The sequence below is a fragment of the Pongo abelii genome, chromosome 15, assembly GCF_028885655.2.
Source record: "Pongo abelii isolate AG06213 chromosome 15, NHGRI_mPonAbe1-v2.0_pri, whole genome shotgun sequence".
Taxonomy (NCBI): domain Eukaryota; kingdom Metazoa; phylum Chordata; class Mammalia; order Primates; family Hominidae; genus Pongo; species Pongo abelii.
Window position 1 is genome coordinate 36922139 of NC_072000.2, and position 18870 is coordinate 36941008.

The 18870-nt window shown below is 38.0% G+C and overlaps 1 protein-coding gene across 15 annotated transcripts in view; it reads left to right on the plus strand.

Annotated features, from left to right (window-relative positions):
* NPAS3 (neuronal PAS domain protein 3) overlaps nucleotides 1-18870 on the plus strand; it is an 876176-nt gene that overhangs the window by 333809 nt on the left and 523497 nt on the right. Inside the window, exon 1 of one of the 15 annotated variants that reach the window (XM_054530006.2) lies at nucleotides 1-18870. This exon is cut by the window's right edge and continues 35148 nt beyond it. The exons of the other annotated variants lie outside the window; for them this stretch is intronic. The gene's annotated coding sequence lies outside the window, so the exon portion shown is untranslated. 15 annotated transcript variants of the gene reach the window in all.

Consider the following 18870-nt stretch of genomic DNA (forward strand, 5'->3'; position numbering starts at 1 on the left):
AAATTTTGTGCTTCAGAAGCTAACATTGCGAAATTGTTATAGAAGTGTGATGTCCTTTGGGGAAGTCATTGCATTTCCCATTGTTGAAGCTCACTTTTAACTTAATCTGAAATTAAAGAGGCCTAACTGGCTAAAACAATGTAAAGGATGAGTTAAATGCACAGTTTGCTTCCTTTTTATATATGATAGCAGTGAAAGGATATGTTTTAATTTGTGGACCCGCCACCTAGGACCATTTCAACAGCTTTGAATACCTGAGAAAAATATCAATTGCTAAGCCAAAATTATTCTTTTTGTAGGAGACTAAAATAGAATAATTCAGATTGAAGAGAGAAACCATATCTAGGTTCCAAGTCTCACACCATAACCCATCAATGAATATCCTCACCTCTAAGCCAAAGATGATTATGCCATTTTAGATATGGTTGCCATTTTACTGCTTCAGGAAATCACACAGATGAAGTAAAAGCAGTATTTAAAAACTAAATACAATTTAATTATTGCCTACTGTATCTGATACTTTACTATATTCCTTTTGTACACTTGGTTCAATCACCTCATTTTACAGCTGAGATAAGAAAACTGAGGCTCATGGAGAGTGATTTCATCAAGGTCATTCAGCTAATGCATGGCCAGTATAGGTCTTGACCCTTTATCTCTCCATCTGATGAGCTTGTTAAAGACTCCCCAAGGAAATCTCAAATATTTTTATAGAGCACTGTTAATGGAATCTTGTATGTTAAAGACCCTTAGTACTCTAGCCACTACAGATATTTGCATTCCTATCCTGGGTATTGTCAACAGCTCTTATTGATCAGCTTTAGAGATAAATATCAAAGGTCTGAATGCAGAGGACTGTTAGGAAAGTTGCTGTTTTAAAAAATTCTCTCTCATTTTCTATCCAAAAGAGGCACATTTGGAATATCTGACTTAGCAAGGCAAAGAATTGTTTGGGATGGGTAATTGCCAGCTTGACATTTGTTATTATGGCTTTGTCATTTTTACCCTGTAGTTTATGAAATCTGCTATTGTATATTGCCCAAAGGCTTTTAAAAATCAATGGTTGCATTTTAAAGCATATAGAATAAAATAAATGCCACAATTCACATTGTATAATTTTAAGACTTTGGGGAAGCTGGGCCTATCAAGGTCAGGCTATTCTTAGGGTATTAAGAATACTAGAAGATATTGCTTCCAGCTCATTGTACTTTCTATATATTTTATGGTGTGAATTTTACTACATAAATGTACAAATGAGAATATATTAAGTGAATATATACAGATAGAAGATTTTTGAAATTTAATGCTGCTGAGGTAGCAGCACCAGCATTTAAGGATCTTGACTTATGAGAGGACTGTGGACATCTGGTGTCCTTTCTGTCATCTCATCAAAATGTAGAATAGAGAATTAAGAACAGGGAGGAGCTGTGTTTGCATGAATTGAAAGACTTTGTAGGCACTCCAAATGCTTATGAAATCTCAACCATGAAATTAAGCTTTTTTCCCCTATATGCCTTTATAATATAAGCCAATATTCTTCTTCATGAAGGTAGAATAGAATTTATTGACACATTTTTCTGGAGCTTGTCTCACTAAATAAAAATTTTCAAAAGAATTTAAGGTTGAAACAATTTAAAATAGTATCTTTTTATATTTAAATCAATGACTAAATTGTAACCACCTCAAACTGTATTACAGATTTCCTGAGGTGGGGAATTCCTGATCTGCATGTGTAATTTGTTTTAATCCAACAAAACATGGAGCCCAGCATTGGGCATGCAGAGGAGTGCTATCGGCACATATTGGGATGAAGTGAGTCTTGGCCACTCTGCTCCTACATAGTGAAGAGCCAGTCATTCTCACTCTAGTTCCTCTCAGAGTTGTGAAGAATTTGGCATCTACTTGTCCATTCAACAAGTTGCTTTTTATCTCCTACTGTATGCCTAAGGATGACATAAAAATTAAAAACATAATTACTATATTCTTTCTGATTTTTTTTTCAGCTGCTAAGTTTCAGAATGCCCTGTGATAGGGGACTTTCCCAAAGAGGTGTAGGTCTTAGGTGAATTTGGCCCCAGGTGATTTAATCTCCCAGTGACCTTGTCATTAAAGCCCCTTCTCTTGTCCATTGGACAAGGATGCCCAGTCCCAGGACAGCATTTCTGATGCCTTTTTGATCTCAAGTCTTGGAGCCTGCTCTTCTCACTGACTGCTTTCTCCCTTAATGAATACAGACCTGCTTGATCTCTTCCCCAGCTTAGACTTTTTGACTCCTTCCTTTATAAATTTATGAGATGCTATCTCTACATAGATTTTGTAAATAAAACTAATATATTAAGACATAATTATGTAAAATTATCAAGTCTTTGAGGTGGCAGGACCCTTTATTCTGTGGTTTCTCATGGTTCATGTTGTCTTTATTGCCATACAATTGGCCTTGTCTTTGATGTTTATTTGCTATGGATTTCTTTATTTCTCCTTTATTGTATCTTCTTTTTGCATTCAAATATAACCACTCCTCTACTGGTTTGCAGATTTGCTTCATGTCACTCCATGAGGAACTTATCAGTCAGCTATGATATGACTATCACTTATTGGACACTATGAGAAAGATGCCCAAATATACTTGATGTAGCCTCTACCTAAGTTCTTAAGGAGCTTAGGAACTTGGAAAAGATGTTTCTGTTTTTTCCATGCCAGCCTAGGTCATGGATATTGGAAAATTGAAAGCTCATTTGTACACATTTAAGCTGAAGGAGGATGTTGATATTCCCTATTGTAATATTTTCTCTGTGTCTTTACCCTCCTTGCTTCTCTGAGAGAGAAAGAGGAGGAAGACAGTCCTGAAAAGGGCTTTTTTGCCTCTCTAATTCACCTCTTATGTGCCAGCTGTCATTACTGATTCCCTTAAAGTGAAAGGTCGTGACAGACTAATGCTTTCTTGAAGTATTGCTGGTAAAGCTGGGATCGAGGGCATCCACTCTTCCATTTGTTTCCCCGATTTCCAGGCAAGGCTTAGAAATGCTTAGCAGGACCTTGATACATAGTCGCTTAGGAAACAGTGACTTATTTTATCTAAAATATTGTATCATAAAGTGTGTTGAGAAATTTCAAAATAAAAATAGCTAAAATCTGTTAAATACCCTCTGTCAGGCTTTAGTGAAAACACTTTACCATATTAAAGTTTAATCCACCCAACACCCTCCTAAGTTGGTACTTTGTTGTCTTCCTAATTTTATAGATGAGAAAGCAGAGGCATGGAGAAGATAAAGATGGATCTATATACTTAGCTTTCCTAACACCCAGATTTAGTAAGTGGCAGAGTTGGGATTTGAACTCAGGTTAGAGTAGGTCTTGAATCACTGTGTTAATCACATGCTCCTTTGAGCAGGAACTAAACATAAGCATTTAGATAAGGAAATGTGCAAATAAGGTGACTTGACTTTGAGGGCTTAATAATTATTGACCTATACTATTTAGTAGTTTTAGGTTCTTGGCTCAAATAATTATTTAGGGAAACAATGAGAAAATGAGAATACAAGTCAGGGTGTTAGGAATGAATTAAGACAAAGAGGTTCCAGCTCACGAGCATGACTTCAGATGGCCTCCGATATACAAAACAATGGCTGTCAATGCCACAAAGTTTTATTCATATTTTCATGACTTTATCTTAAGGCATTAATACCTGTTAAAATCCCAAATGTCCTAATAGGGAAGCAGGGAGGGGGGCATGGGGAGGGAGGGCAAGAATAAACTGAAACACTCATTCAACCAATGATTTACAGAACTATGCAATTACAAAGTGACAACTACCTATACTTTAACAGAGGTGTCTTGGGGTCTGATTCTCTGGAAGCAGAGCCTAAGATGGGATTCTTGGGCAGGTGCGGTAGTGAGGGAGTGCTCTCAAGTGAAACCTGTGAGAGACTGAGGGACACAGGACAGGGCAGGGGAAGGACAGCCTCAGTCTGGTCCCATGGGGAGCTCTGGAGCAGAAACTCTCCATGGAGTTAAGGAAAGCGGCTGGCCTTTTGTACCCCAGATAAGTCAGTCACTGACTTATTCCCCTACCACCCTCTCCTTCCTAGTGTAGCCTCCCAGACATTTCCAGAAGACTTGGCTCCCAGAGACTGAGAGTAATGCTTGAGAGAAGGATACAGCTATAAACAATTGGCAGCCACACTTACAGTAGCTGGGGAATGAGTGATTGACCCTGTAAAAGGAAGGAGTAGTAGAAAGGCACCCCAACGCCATGTACCACCAAGGACTTCCACAAAATACTCTGAGAGAACAGAAGAGGAAAAGATAAATTCCATCTGGTGGTGATGATATTTATAGTTATTAACAGCATAGTATGAATAAGGCACTCGAGTTATAAAGGTGTGTGTGTGTAAGAGAGAGGGAGATGGAGGGAGGGAGAGAGGGAAGAAGAGAGCATTAAGTGGAAAAGGGAGAGATGGAATGGACTGCCTACTTCAAAATCCGCTCTGGTATTTAAAAAGCTTAATTATATAGGTTTTTAGAATTCACCAGAATAGGAATGAGGACCATTGGTAAGGTGGCTAGATTACATGTTTTCCCCCTGGAAGATCATAATTTAAAAACAGCTTTGGTTTTCTTTTTTGTTTTTTAAAATAACTTTGTGGCTTTAGCCTCGTAAGCACATATCACAACCATGAGTTATTTGACAGGCCACCCTGGAATGAACAGTGGCCTGTCTGCAGATATCTCAGCTCAGCCAGTTTGAGAAGTGAACACCTTTCTGGATGGATGGCAGGCAGAAGATAGGGATCACTGGAAATACCAAATACCCTCTAAGTGTAGGGCTGAAAGGAATGCCTCCCCTTCACCCTCTGAATGTTCCTTTAAAATCAACTGACAAAAGGAAGATTAATAGGATAAAAAGCATAGAAATTTATTTGATCATAGTTTTAGATGACTATGGGAACCTTTAGAATGAAGACCCCAAAATACAGAGAAACCATCTGTTTGTGTGCTTAGGTTCAGCAAAGAAGTATGGACAGTCATATAGAAGTATGACTGGATAAAAAGGGTCTGATCTAAGGCTCGTAGACTGAATGGGGAAACCCAGCAAGGCCTCTCTGTTCCAATTCTTCTTGGCCTTTCTGTGCAGCATTTCTTCCTCCTGGGTATAAGGCAGGACTCTCTTTGGAATGAGGGTCTTAAGTCCTACAGTCAAACGGGATAGGTCAGAGAATTTCTTTATGGCCAGTTTTCACACAGAAAGGGAAAGGGAAAGAGAGTAGTATTTAGGTCTCATGGCTGGCTTCAGGGAAAGGGGGTTCTGGTTTCCATGACTCACCTTGGGGAAGAAGGATTCTGATTTCTGTGGCTAGCCGTGGGGGAGAAGGAGGTCAGAAAGAGTCCTTTGCTTCTGAGGCTTTCATTTGGGTATTGTTTTTGGAGCCCCAAGAGAAGCTTCCCAACAGCCTTGTAGATAACATGCTTAAAAAAGGATAATAATTCCACCAGTGCTAATAATGTAGAGATTTGGAGCACAAATATTTATTAAAAAATATCTGATTTTAAAAAATTCCTCCCTGGTTTGCTTGCTCTACCATCTGGTTCCACACTTATTAGAGCAGTATTAGCATAATTAAATTAGCACTTTTCTATCTCACCGTCCTCTGTTCTGGCATGTACTGTAATATATCCATTTGGGGGGACAATATTGTTTGACAAGGTATTTATAAAATTAAATTAGTTATATTCCTTATTAATGTAATCTGAAATTAAGGATGGGCTCTTGAATGATCCTTAATGACTTTTTCAAAGAGAAAGTAGGAAAAAAAAGATCAAGCTGATTGTTATTACTATGATGTTGTTCTGTTTTTTCTTTTTTCCAAAACATAGATAAATTAAGTGACTGTAAATTTTCAACAACGATGAATAAGCTGATGAAGATCAAGGTGATGCCTTCAAGTGCTCATCAAATTCCAGGCTTGGGGCCAGCCTCCTTGTGTAGCACTTGTAATCTGTTTTCTCCTGCCAGAAATCATGTTTCTCAATCCTGTTTTGCTCAGCATCTTAGGCAAATCATGGTTTGAATTGTACACATGATTTTAATATAATATTCAGCAGTCTTTTCTTAAAGACTCAGTCACTGTACATTTCTTCCACAAAGAACATCATCTTCTTGATCATAGTACTCAATTATAGCAGTGGGATATTCATGACCTTTGTCTAAACTACTTAGTTTGGCTACAGATTTAGTTTCTGAATCAGAGTCATAATCTTAAGTATCTCTTAGAAGGGCCAGATGATAAATGAATGTTTGCTTCATTTAATTTTTTTTTTTTTGAGATGGAGCCTCACTCTGTCACTTAGGCTGGAGTGTAGTAGCATGATCTCGGCTCACTGCAACCTCTGCCTCCCAGATTCAAGCGATTCTCCTCCCTCAGCCTCCCGAGTGGCTGGGACTACAGGTGTGCACCACCATGCCCAGCTAGCTTCTGTGTTTTTAATAGAGATGGGGTTTCACCATGTTGGCTAGGCTGGTCTTGAACTCCTGATCTCAAGTGATCTCCTGCCTCAGCCTCCTAAAGTGCTGGGATTACAGATGTGAGCCACCATTCCCAGCCTAATTTTACAAGCATTTACTTTGTTTCATCAAAATATCACTGGAATTCTGGTAGACAATACGTCGCAAGAAGTGAATAGTCTTCCTCCAAAGCAGTTACTTTGGGAGAAACAAAACTCTACCAAAGGGTAGTGATACTGACAGTTTTGCTTAAAAAAGAATCTGAAATCTCTTTACAATTTTACAAAGCAGAATTATGTCAGCTAAACTGTCGTGTTGACTAATTCCTCCCCTTACTTTGGCCCAGCATTTCCACTTTACTTCCCACTTTCTCTCCAATTAAATTACTTGGTATATTCTTTCAATTGCTGTTGCCACCTGTGGATCTTTCCTCAGTCCTGGTCCCTGATGGTCCCTGTGTTTGTGCCGTTGACTTTCTGATCTCTAACTCCAGTGGCTGGTCTGCAGAGTGTGTGGCTTGACTCCTCTGGGGAGCCTTTGACTGTGTGAGTTGTCCCCTGACTCCCCTGCTCTTCCCCAGACTCACTATCTCCCACTGGTTTCTGGTGCAAATCTCCTCTCTTTTAAATCTCTTGGCACTTTCTTCCTTACATTGGTTCTGAGCTCATCCTCTGCTGGCCTCCCTTCAACAGGGGCCTCTCTCAACCTTTCCCTGTAGGTGTCTTCTGTTCTCAGTCCACACAGGGTAGGAGTTAAAAGCTGTAGAAGTAGAATAAAATCTAGGTTTGAATCCTGACTCTGCTCTTTATAGGCTCTATGACTTGGAGAAAGTTATTTAAAATTTCAGAGGCCCCATTTTCTTATCTATAAATTGGAAGCTATAGTATTTATTCCATCTTGAACAACCTAGAGAATTATGTGATTTTTTTAAAGTAAACATTCATTTCTCATTTGGCCCTTCTAAGAGATACTTAAGGTTATGACTCTGATTCAGAAACTAAATCTGTAGTCAAACCAAATAGTTTAGACAAAGGTCATGAATATCCCACTGCTATAGTGCTATAGGGCTTGTATGTAGAATAAACTCATTAAAAATGATAGATTTGGCTTTAATCTCTGGATAAACAAATCTATATTCCCTAGATTGTAACTATGTGAAGGCCCGGGTACTTGTTTTGTTGTATCTCCAGGACCAGAATAAGTGCATGGCATGTGGTAAGCAGTCACTCAGTGGTTGCTGAATGAATGTCCAACGAAAAAACTTTCAATGAAATAGTGACTCCCAAATCTGGTTGACTGTACTGATTTCTCATCTAAATTCTAGACCCCAATTTCCTAACTCTTTCCCTGTAGCTTTATGATGTTAAAATGTCAGACAAATTAAATTTAACAGAATGATTTGCAAATCGGACAGCCCCCTTTCCCCAAACCAGAAGACACTGTTTGGAGAGACACTACACTGTGGCATGGTCAGAGAGGATTTATGGACAGAAAAAAAGAAAGTGACACACAGGAAATGCAAGTGTGGTACAGAAACAGCAGGATTGGTTACAGCTCAGTGTTTGCCTTATTTGAATATGGTTTGAACAGTTGGCTGCCTTTGGCCAAAACACAGTGATTGGTACAAGAGTAGGTTACAGTCTGTTTACACAGTTACAGTTCACTATGTACGGAGAAACATTTAGGCTGGACTTAGAATATGTAAGGAAGCAGCATTAGGCTAAATTGAATTTAACACCAGACATCTCAAGGTAAACATGTCCGTGAACATGCTCTTTTCCTAGCCTGTATCTCCTTTCCTATTAATATTACCATCAATTAACTGCCTGCCATCCTAATTTCCCTCCGCTCTTCTCTGGCCTCCCATATCTAGCTGGCTTCCAAGTCCTAATTATCTTTACAATTGGCCGCTACCCGCTGTTTCCATAGTCCCTGCCTCAGTTCAGACTCATCCCCTTCTCATATGCATTATTCCTCTCACTTCATAACTAGCCTCCTTTTAGTCTTGACTTAAAGCATTACCTAAGCTGATCCAAGAGCGAGCTTTATAAAACTCAGAGTCATCTCAGTTGCATAAATGATATAGCTAAACACCCATACTCTGAGGGAAGGTTCTCCCAGCTGGCCAGGAAATGAGTTTAGAGTTTAGGCAGGCTCTGGAATTTAGGCCTCCTGCTTTTCACACCTAAGCATCTTCCTTTGACCACAGTGCCTCCCCGTAAGGAAATAGATGCCAGGACTCTAGCAACTTTTTTAAAGGGCTACATTTTTATATAAGAAAAGTTCAAGGATCTTTTATCATTTCATTAGTTGGAGAAGCTAAAACAGTGCACAGAATTTAAGTCATAGATGCACAATAGTGGCAGTGCCTATGCAAGTTCTCAAATCTGAATCATGAGTTTGCTGCTTTTCTCTTGACCCTTTCTTGCTTCTCTGAATTTACAAATGTGCATGTGAGAAAAAATGCTTCTCTTTAAAGATCCAAGGGTAAGAGAGAAAATAAGAATCCAGATAATAAAGTATAGCTACAAAAGGGAGCCCACTTAGTTTGGAAAAACCATTACTGTATCAGAATGATGCATCTGCAAGTGACTTGCATGAACATATTTTATGTGTCTGCCAGCATGTTTTTTGTGGTTCCCTGCAGCAGATATTGCTCTTTTATTACTCGTTAGCCGCTTAAAATCCAGCCCAATTTTAACAGTACTAAAAGAGCAAGAAAATTTATTTTAAAGAAAAAGGCTACATTCTTCTAAACTGGAGTCATAATATTAATACTTAAAATGCATGGCAACATGCTGGGAAAATGGGATAGTTATTTAGATATATTATAAAATGTAGCCCACCACTTTGATGTGATTCACTACTATTTCACCATACCAATTTAACAGTACCCTGTAGAGAGGGAATAGTGCAATTAAAATTAGTAACAGATTTTCACATGCATAGATCTAAATCAGGGTAGGTTGATAATGAATTAAGTAATTTTGCTTCCTTGTGAAGTCACATCCATAATAGATTCATCCAGGATGGAATTCATGTTTAAAGGACCTGTCTACTCACAGTATTCTGACTCAATTGACAATATTCCTGGTTGTTTTCCTTCTTTTCTTTTTTGCTTTTTCAGTTTGGCTTTGATGACAGAATTTAAGTAGATAGTCATAATAAATTAATATAATCTGACTATTTGATCTGTTTCAGCAAAGGCCAACTCTTTTCAAAACATAATTTCACAAATCTAATTTTTAAGAAATCAAAGCCACACAACTATATGTGAGTCCTTAGATATGATAAATATATGCTCTATAACTTTTTGGTGTGAGAGCACACAATAAAGTTATTCACATATTCCCAGTACTTAGTTTCATATGAAAACACCAAGGGTACCTACATTGGTTTGACCCTACTGGGTTACTCTATATTGATACTTAACAGTTTCATGCTTTCTGTTCTGAGGTGAACTGTGTCTGCAACAGTTGGTAGCACCTACACACTTTGTGTGGATGACTACATCATCATTAGATCTTAGGTTATGTTTAGTCATTTCTACATCGAAAGTAGGGTTAATTTGACCTGAGAAAGTTGATAAAGAGCTATGAATATACTATTTCTGTGACTTGCAAAAAGTGTTAAACATACTTACAAGGAGAACACGGGAGTAGTGAGGATGGGAATGAATACAGTTAACACAGTAATTAGAAGGAAGAAATTACTCTTTGTTCACTGTGGTTATCTGCAAGGTTTGCGTAGTATCTCTTGTAGATCTTATCTGAAATTGGTAACCTACTGCCACACCAGAAGGAAATGCAAAATCAACCATTTGTTCTAGTCCTCCCATCTCCCTATTATGAACAATAATATTTATTTTTAATAATGGTGTCCCAGTTTTAATGAAGTAATTTTTTTAAAAAACTCATGAATTTCAAAGCCACAAAAGTGTTGATTCTAGGATAAATCGCAAGTTCACCACTTCCTAACTCTGAGATCCTAAATAAGTTACTTCTTTTTTTTTCCTGAGCTTCATTTAATTCCTTCATCTGTAAAATGAATATAATAATGGTAATTATTTCACAGGATTATTGTGAGGATCAAAGATAATGAACATATCATACTTGGCATATAGAAGGTAATTTATAAATTATTACAAACAGAAATTATAATGATTATTTTCTCATGCTTTAAGATAAATGATACTATGACAGCAGAATGTCTGTAAACATATACTCTTCTCACAGAAAATTTTGTTTCTTCTAAGGTAGAATTCTGCTTTCTGAGGGAATGATAGGTAGATTGTAAAATTTCTTGATTTGTTGATTCACTCACCAAACACTCATAGAGTGCCTACTATGTGCCTACTATGTAAACATAACAAAGCCATACCTCCACCAGAGCTTACATTCTAGCAGAGAGAAATAGACAAATGCACATGTAATGCCATGATAAATGCTACAAAGAAAAATCAAGCAGTATAGGGTGACAGAGAGTAATAGGGGATGATATTTTAGATAGTGTTCCAAGTATTTTTCTCTTACAAAGAAAATCCAGAAACACAAAAATACCAGCCATTAACAAAAGAAAGACCCTTATTTCTATTTTATAGAGTTGCTTCATTCCCAGTGGATATGCTCAAGTCTGGAGGCAGCGTGGTCAAATGGGGGATACATGGGTGTTAGCAAGCAAGAAGTCTTTCTAGTCCCAGCTCTGGCACTGATTAACTGGCTACCATATGCAATTCACTGTATCTGAGTTTCAACTATTTATTTTTCAGAATTATCAAGTACTTATTTAGTGCCTACTGTATGCTGGGTACTTGGAACAGGCAAATGAACCAAACAAAACTCTGCTTTCATGGAACTTACCTTCTGCCAGAGAAGAAAGTCAACAAATACATATGTGATACTAGTGAAAGTGCTATAAAAATATAAGCGGCTAGGTAAAAGGAATAGAGTACAATAGGGGATGACATTTTTGATGGGATGCCAAATGTTTAGCTTCTCTGAGAGGCAACATTTAAGCAGGAACCTCAATGAAGTGATGGAGCAAGTGATACAGATCCCCGAGAAGAGGCCACAGAGGATGCAACATGCAGAGCCCTCATGGGAGTAGGCTTGATGGAATCTGGGAAAGGCAAGGAGGTTGGAATTGCTGTAGCAGAATAAGAAAGGGGTGAGTTTGGAGTGGTAGTCAGGACCAGACAGAGGCTTTGGATTTTCTAAGAGGGAAGGGAGTATGTTGGGAGGGTTCAGGATGGGTATAGACCTGATCTGAGTGATAAAAAGATTACACTAGTTGTTGTGTAGAAAGTATATTAGGAAAGGTTAAAGTGGAAGCACAGAGACTAGTTCAGAAGACCGTTGCAGAGGTTCGGGTGAGAGAGAAGGGTGGCGTATACTAAGGTATGGTGAAGGGGACGAGAAGGAATGAAATTCAGGTTATGTTTTGAAGGCTAAACTCAGCATAATCTGTTAATTGGATATGGATTTGAGAGACAGAAGAAAGACAAGGCTGTTTCCAAAGCTTTTTCCTGAGCTATTGTGAAGTCCTTAGGAAACACACGAGTTTGGAATGGAGGGAATCTGGAGTTCAACTCTGCACAAGTTAACTTTAAGGAGATGTCATGTCAATACAATGGGATGTGAGTCTGTAGTAAGATTGGAGGATGGGGCTGTGGAAGTATACATTTCAGAGTTATCAGTATGTATCTGGCATTTACAGTCAGAGGGCTACGTGATGTCACCTAGAGATAAGTGTATAGAGAAGGATGAGTTTTGGGAAAGGATCTCTAGACCTGCCAATATTTATAGGTCAGAAAATGATGAGGATTTTGGGAAGATCCAGCCAATGACTTGATAGGACAAGAGGAAGATTTCAGAGTCCTAGAAGCCAAGTAAAAAAAAAAGTATCTCAAGAAGGATAAGGGAAAAAAAAGAATGATATGAAAGATACAACAAATATATGAAAATCATTTTGAGGATATGAAAACCACTACTCTAACAATTCTTCTAGCTCTTCTTAATTTTACAATCTGGTGTGAATAAATGGTACTCACTTTCTAATTACAGTACTTAAAGATTGAGCATATCTCTAAAGCATGACTGACAAAAAAAGGAAAGTAAACAGATTTTAAATTAAAGCATTCTAAGTTCAGTAATATTCAACTCAAATATATCATACCACATTTTGAAGTAAATGCTTTTATCTTAAAAAATGTTACGAAGCTCTACGTAAAATTTTAATGCGAGTGTGTATATAATTTGCATGAGCAGAAAGGACACGAAGATTTCTTCTTGAAGAGCAGCATAATAATAGACATGAAAAGAATCACAAACATCACAGTTAAATGAGGTCAAACCCACGAAATAACTATGCTGTAAATATTTCTAAGTTAAAAAGCTTATTCCTATGTAAAAGTACCAGTGGTTCTCAAGCTTCAGTGTTAATCAGAATCACCTGGAGAGCTTATTAAACACAGATTTCTGGGTCCCACCCTCAGGGTTGCTGATTCAGTAGGTCTGGTTTTGGCCTGAGAATTTACATTTTTAACAAGTTCTCAGGATATTTGTTGCTGGTGGTTCCGGGACCATACTTAGAAATCTCTGGATAAACTATAGCTCCTAAGGCAGAGCTCCTCTTTGCTTTGTGTTTGTTAAAGGTAATAATAATAATGACTATTTCATTTAATAATGTATTCATTTAATAATGTACCAGGCACCATGCTAATCATTTTGAACTTATTTCATCCTAAAAAGAATCCTATGAGATAGATGTCACTTTAGGTACATGGACACGGAGGTTGGAAGGAGTTGACTAACTTGCCTAGAGTCATCAGCTAATCGCTAATGAAGCTGCCAATACAACTTTTCTCTGCCAGAACAATACTGGGTAGAACCTTGTTCCTCAAAGTGTGGTCCATGAATCAACCTCATTGATGTTACCTGGGAGCTTGTTAGACATGCAGCATCTTAGACATACTGAATCAGATTCTGCAATTTAACAAGATCTTCAGGTGACTCATATCACCTTTTCACCCTGGAATTTGAAAAGCAGAGGGGTAGAGAGCTTTTTAGCATAATTCAGAGCACATAGGCAATCAAGAAAACATTGGGGGGAAGGAAGAGTTCAGAAAAACAGTTGGGATCCTGCATTATATAATGTCAGAATACAAAGTATTCTACCATGCAAATGAAATATCTGAAATGCTCAAAACAGCAGGCTGAATCGCACAAAATTGCCAGTATTTAACTCTTTTTGAACTGCAAAAAAATCCGTTTAAAACCTAATAATTAGAGTGAGGAACCCAAATTGAAATGCCTGTGAGACCCAAAGATAGATTGTAAATGAATAATGGCAGCTGATATGCTTTATTGAAATGAATGAAAAACAAATGTCAGAAGCTCTGCAGCCTAACACTGTGTGTAGGCAAGCGTGTATGCTGAATGGGCGTGGCCTGTTACCTTGCAGTTCTTGAGTTCTGGCTGAGAGTCTCAGCACACAAGAAGCTTATCTCTGAGTAGCTTCCTTGGTAGTGGGTACCTGTCCAGGGACCAGTACTTGTTTTCACCCATTTATTCCAGTGTAATTATAAAGAGTAAAGGAGACCCCCTTTACTCTCAAGGGTCTCCTTTTGGGTGACAGATTGTATGGTCACCCAACTTATAAGAAACTTGGAAAAAAGTAATGTTCAGAAAAATATGTGTATTAAAATAATTGCAAAATTGATTATAATTATATATTTAAGATTTAAGCATTAGTGTCGTAAAATGAAAGAAAGGTTGTTTATTACGGTTGGCCCCAAGATTAAGGGCCATGCCAATACTGAGGAGAAAGCAAATGATGAACATCGGAAGACCTGAGTTTTGACCATGGTTTTGCCACTAGCTATGAGACACTGGAAAAGTCAGTGAAGTTCACTGAGTCTCTGTTTCTTTATCTATGAAGTAGAAATAGTAAAGCCTGCTTTACTGACTCTGATGCCACGTTGTGTGGATTATATAACATAGATGGAAACATTTTGAAAATGTTAAGGAAGTACAAAGGGTGATCCTACTGGGCCAATAATATGTTGTCAAGAAAGGAAGAAGGGAAAAAACAGGTAACTTTTGAGAAAGTATAAAAAGGATATTCTACTGCTTCAAATTAAACTACAAAAGATAACTGTTGGTAATGTAGCTAGTCCTCTTCTTTACATGGGTGGTTGGGGGTGAGTCACCACTCAAGTTCAGTGAATTGTGCCGGGAGATACTCTGCCCATCATAGCTCGTCATTAGCGTGTTATGCAGTTAGCAATTGTAATCAGAAGGAATTTACAAGAAGTGAAAGTAAAATACCAAAACTTAATGTAAAACCATTACTCCTTATATATACCAAATTCTTGTTGAAACAAGTTATTGACTTTGGTCTGTAACTGGATTAGTGCCCGTGATACTAAGGAGATAAGAGTTCATTTGATGCCCTCCTCTTACGGTAGTGAAGCTGGATACATTGTCTGAGGGTTTTCTGGGAACCATTTGTTTTGTAGTCAGTGACTTTCTGTTTCTACACTACATAGGACCTTTTTAAGGAAAGATAGCAAACAAAGCAAAGACCTTCACTCGACATCTTGTCATGGGATCTGGAAATGGTAGGTTTCTTAGATTTCCTGATGGCCTTAGGAAATTTATTGACCATCATCTTTAGAATGTTTTGTGACAGATGATTTAGAAATAGATATTTTAAACATTTTTTTTTCAGGCTGGGCATGGTGGCTCACGCCTGTAATCCCAGCACTTTGGGAGGACGAGGCAGGCGGATCACTTGAGGTAAGGAGTTCGAGACCAGCCTGGGCAACATGGCAAAAACTCGGTCTCTACTAAAAATACAAAAATTAGCCGGGCGTGGTGGTGCATGTCTGTAGTCCCAGCTACTTGGCAGGCTGAGGCAGGAGAATCCCTTGAACCAGGAAGGCAGAGGTTGCAGTGAGCCAAGATCGCGCCATTGCACTCCAGCCGTGCCGATAGAACAAGACTCCACCTCAAAAATTTTTTTTTTCTGTGCTTATTTTGGCACAATTCTGTACATATTAAGTCAGGACGAAGAATTTTTTCTTCTTTGTCACAATTTTCCTGGTTTGTTACCCAGAATGGGTAAAAAACATGTCATAATAAACTGATTAACTTCAATATAATTTAAAACTTCTCTGGCTTGAATATTACATTTATTTATCTAGTAGTATGCACTGACCACAGGTATTTTAATTTTACTTGTGCAAACTTTGACAGTTACAGAATATATGAACAAGAGGCCAGTCGTTTGTGAGTATGGGGTAATCAAACCTGTAACTTATTAATTCTAGTTTTTTTGCTAATGCTGGGTACCTTAGTCTTTTCTGTTCCATTGAAGGATAATGTTCTAAGTCTGTCAAGTGTCCCCAGTAGCCGTATATGCCACAAAAGAATGGCCAAGAACACAGTGGCCTTAGAGAAGCAGTAATGCTGAAGCCAGTCTATTTGCGTGAATATATTAGAGTCCATAAAAAGCTTACTCACAATTTAAAAACTGACTTTCTCCTTATTTTCATCTTGTGGATTGTCATTGTTTGTTCAGTTATAAAGTGGCTTGTTGACACCAAATATTTTAATAATTTGATTCCAAGGCTTTGTGCCTATGCCTTTGAGATGCTGGTGTAGTAATTAAACTGTCTTTTAGCTGAAATGCTTGCAAAGCGTCCAGTTCTGTGCCTGGCAGCTGGTGATGCATTATAGAGACATTGAGCTAATCGATTAAAACCGCAGAGGCATGGGAGTTGTCTGACAGCACTGTACTAGGATGAAATTAGTTGGAATTGCATGGTGAAATTAAGGGGAATGCAGCTGATTGCAGCCCTTCTGGGAGAATCCTGGGTGAGAGGGACACTGTGCGTTGATCCCTGCGTAATTAGGACAGCCATGTTTTAACAGTATTTCTAAAGTATTAAAATGGACTGGATAAATCAGCCGGGCTGCTTCCAGTGAACTTGGCATCCATCCACTGTGACTGAAATAACATGAAATTTTTCGGCTGCTAGAGAATGTGAAATTGGACTAATTGTCTTTTAACTAGTCTGCTCGACTGCTAGCCTGGAGCGGGACTGAATAGGGGATAGGCTGGTGGGACTGCAGCTGGGGGATGGGAAACTGAGATTCATGACTATTATTTCAGTCCATCTGAATGGATAACACCATCACATATGCAGACGGCTCTGATTTGTACTGTCTTATCATGAGAATCCCTTCCTAAATATTTTAAAATCCATTTTAAAGTGGATGCTTTGATTCAAAGACTACAGAAGCCTAACCCTGTTCCTTTGACTTACATTATTGCTCATTCCATTCTTGAGATTCCCCTAGAAAAATGAGAGATTTAAGAAACTTGAAAATTACTCATCAGCTGTCCACATTTGACTCTGCCCCACAGTCTATTATGAGCACATTGTGCAGAGAAGGGATGCTGATGCATATTACTGATTCTATGTATCAAACAAAGGCTTGTTCCATAATTGCTGAATGTTATGACTGGTCCATCATTCACACTTTACATGTGATTAAATAGAGAGCCAGAGAGGATAAATGACATGCCCATGGTCACAGAGTAAGGTCATCTAGGGCCCAAGATTACTATTCTGCTGTTCATTTCATTATAGTGAATTGCCATTGTTACCAGCAGGTAGTAGTGTTTGGCTTAGCATTACATTTTTCTGTGGATCCATAAATAAAGACAGAATTTCTATGATATAGGCATTATTAACAGTCTTCAAGTATTTGGGTTATCCTTCTTTCTTTAACTTGATTGAGGTCACTCGAACTTACTGAAGTGCTATCACTATCAATTTATGTTTCTAGAATATAAAGCACACAGACAAACATACACACAAATGACACTTCAACAAGTCTCACGGAGGCATAGGAATCATCTGACCACATTTTCTTGCCTTCAGAAAGGCATATTTCCTTGTCACTATCTATTCTTGTACAGGTGACTCTTCACAAGCTATTGGAAAGCCTCATACTAGACTGTATCATTTTGGTCCATTAGAGAATTTCTCGAGTTGAATTGTGCTGTGGCATCAGACTTAGTATTTAGGGGAATCAGACAAAATAGAAAGAAAAGAAGAAGACCACTAATCATTGTGCTTACCGTAAGGAAGTTGTTGTGGGCATCACATATCAGATTTCCTTTCTCTGAGGACCTGTGGAAAAGGTTTCTCTATGGTCCTATAAAGGAGTGGTTAGGCATCTCCTAACTAGTGTGTCTTTAAGTCATGGATCCTGTAAACCCTGTGAGGATCAGAATTGTGGCCGCCTCCTATCAGGTTCAGAAGACTTCTTGGTGTGCACAGTACTATTTAATACTTTGTTTATCTTCCTCTTAATTCACCATCCTTTTTCTCCTTTCTTTATATGTTTTATTTGTTGTTCAATTATTGTATCATGCTATATTGTTTGCATCTTTGTAAACTTATTTAAATCTTTTTCAGAATAAAGCGTAGTATTAAAAATAAAACAATTCTTACACATGCTGTCCTCATCCCAAAGTACAGCCAACAGATATTAGAGGAAGAAACTACAATATTAAGGGAAAGGTACTTCTCTGTCCCCTGGATACCTCACATACCCTCATGTTTGGCTGTATTTTGGGGTCATACTTTAAATGAGGTAAGAGCTGTTGTTTCTTCATAGAAACAGTGCTCTATTTTTTTTAAAGATTCTTAACTCTGCATAATTTCTGCAAACTCCAGAATTTCAAAAAATTTGTAGGTAGAAGCAACCCCAGAAATGCATTACACAGATATGAGTAGTGTGTGCCAGTATGGATAGGAAGCTGTACATGCAGGTCAATATGAGTATGATACTAATGGAAATGAAAAGCCTCTATGTACAGATGCTTGATTTGAAGCCACAAATCTGCCACATTATATGCACTGTTTATTATTAGACAGTAATCAAATTACTGGCAGAAGACAACTCATTACCTTCAAAATGATTTTTTTTTCCCAAATAATGAGAAAGAAAGGAACTGTTTCTTAAGTAAAAAGCAAATTCACATTGCATAATGTGTATTGTTTATGTGTCCTTTCTATGTACCTGTCACTGGTCTACATATTTCATATCTATATATATATATATATAAAATCTTCTCAACATCTGCCTGTAGTAGTTATAAGCTCCCTCATTTTGCAGATGATGAAGCCAACCCTTACAGAGGTGAAGTACCCCGCCTGCAGTCCTGCACTCACAGAGGTCAGATATGTCCTATAGAGCCCACGCTGTAACCAGTATGCTAGTGTGCACTTTGGAAACGTCCAAGGAGATGGAAAATATATGACATCCTAAGTGGCTCTCATGCACATTTAT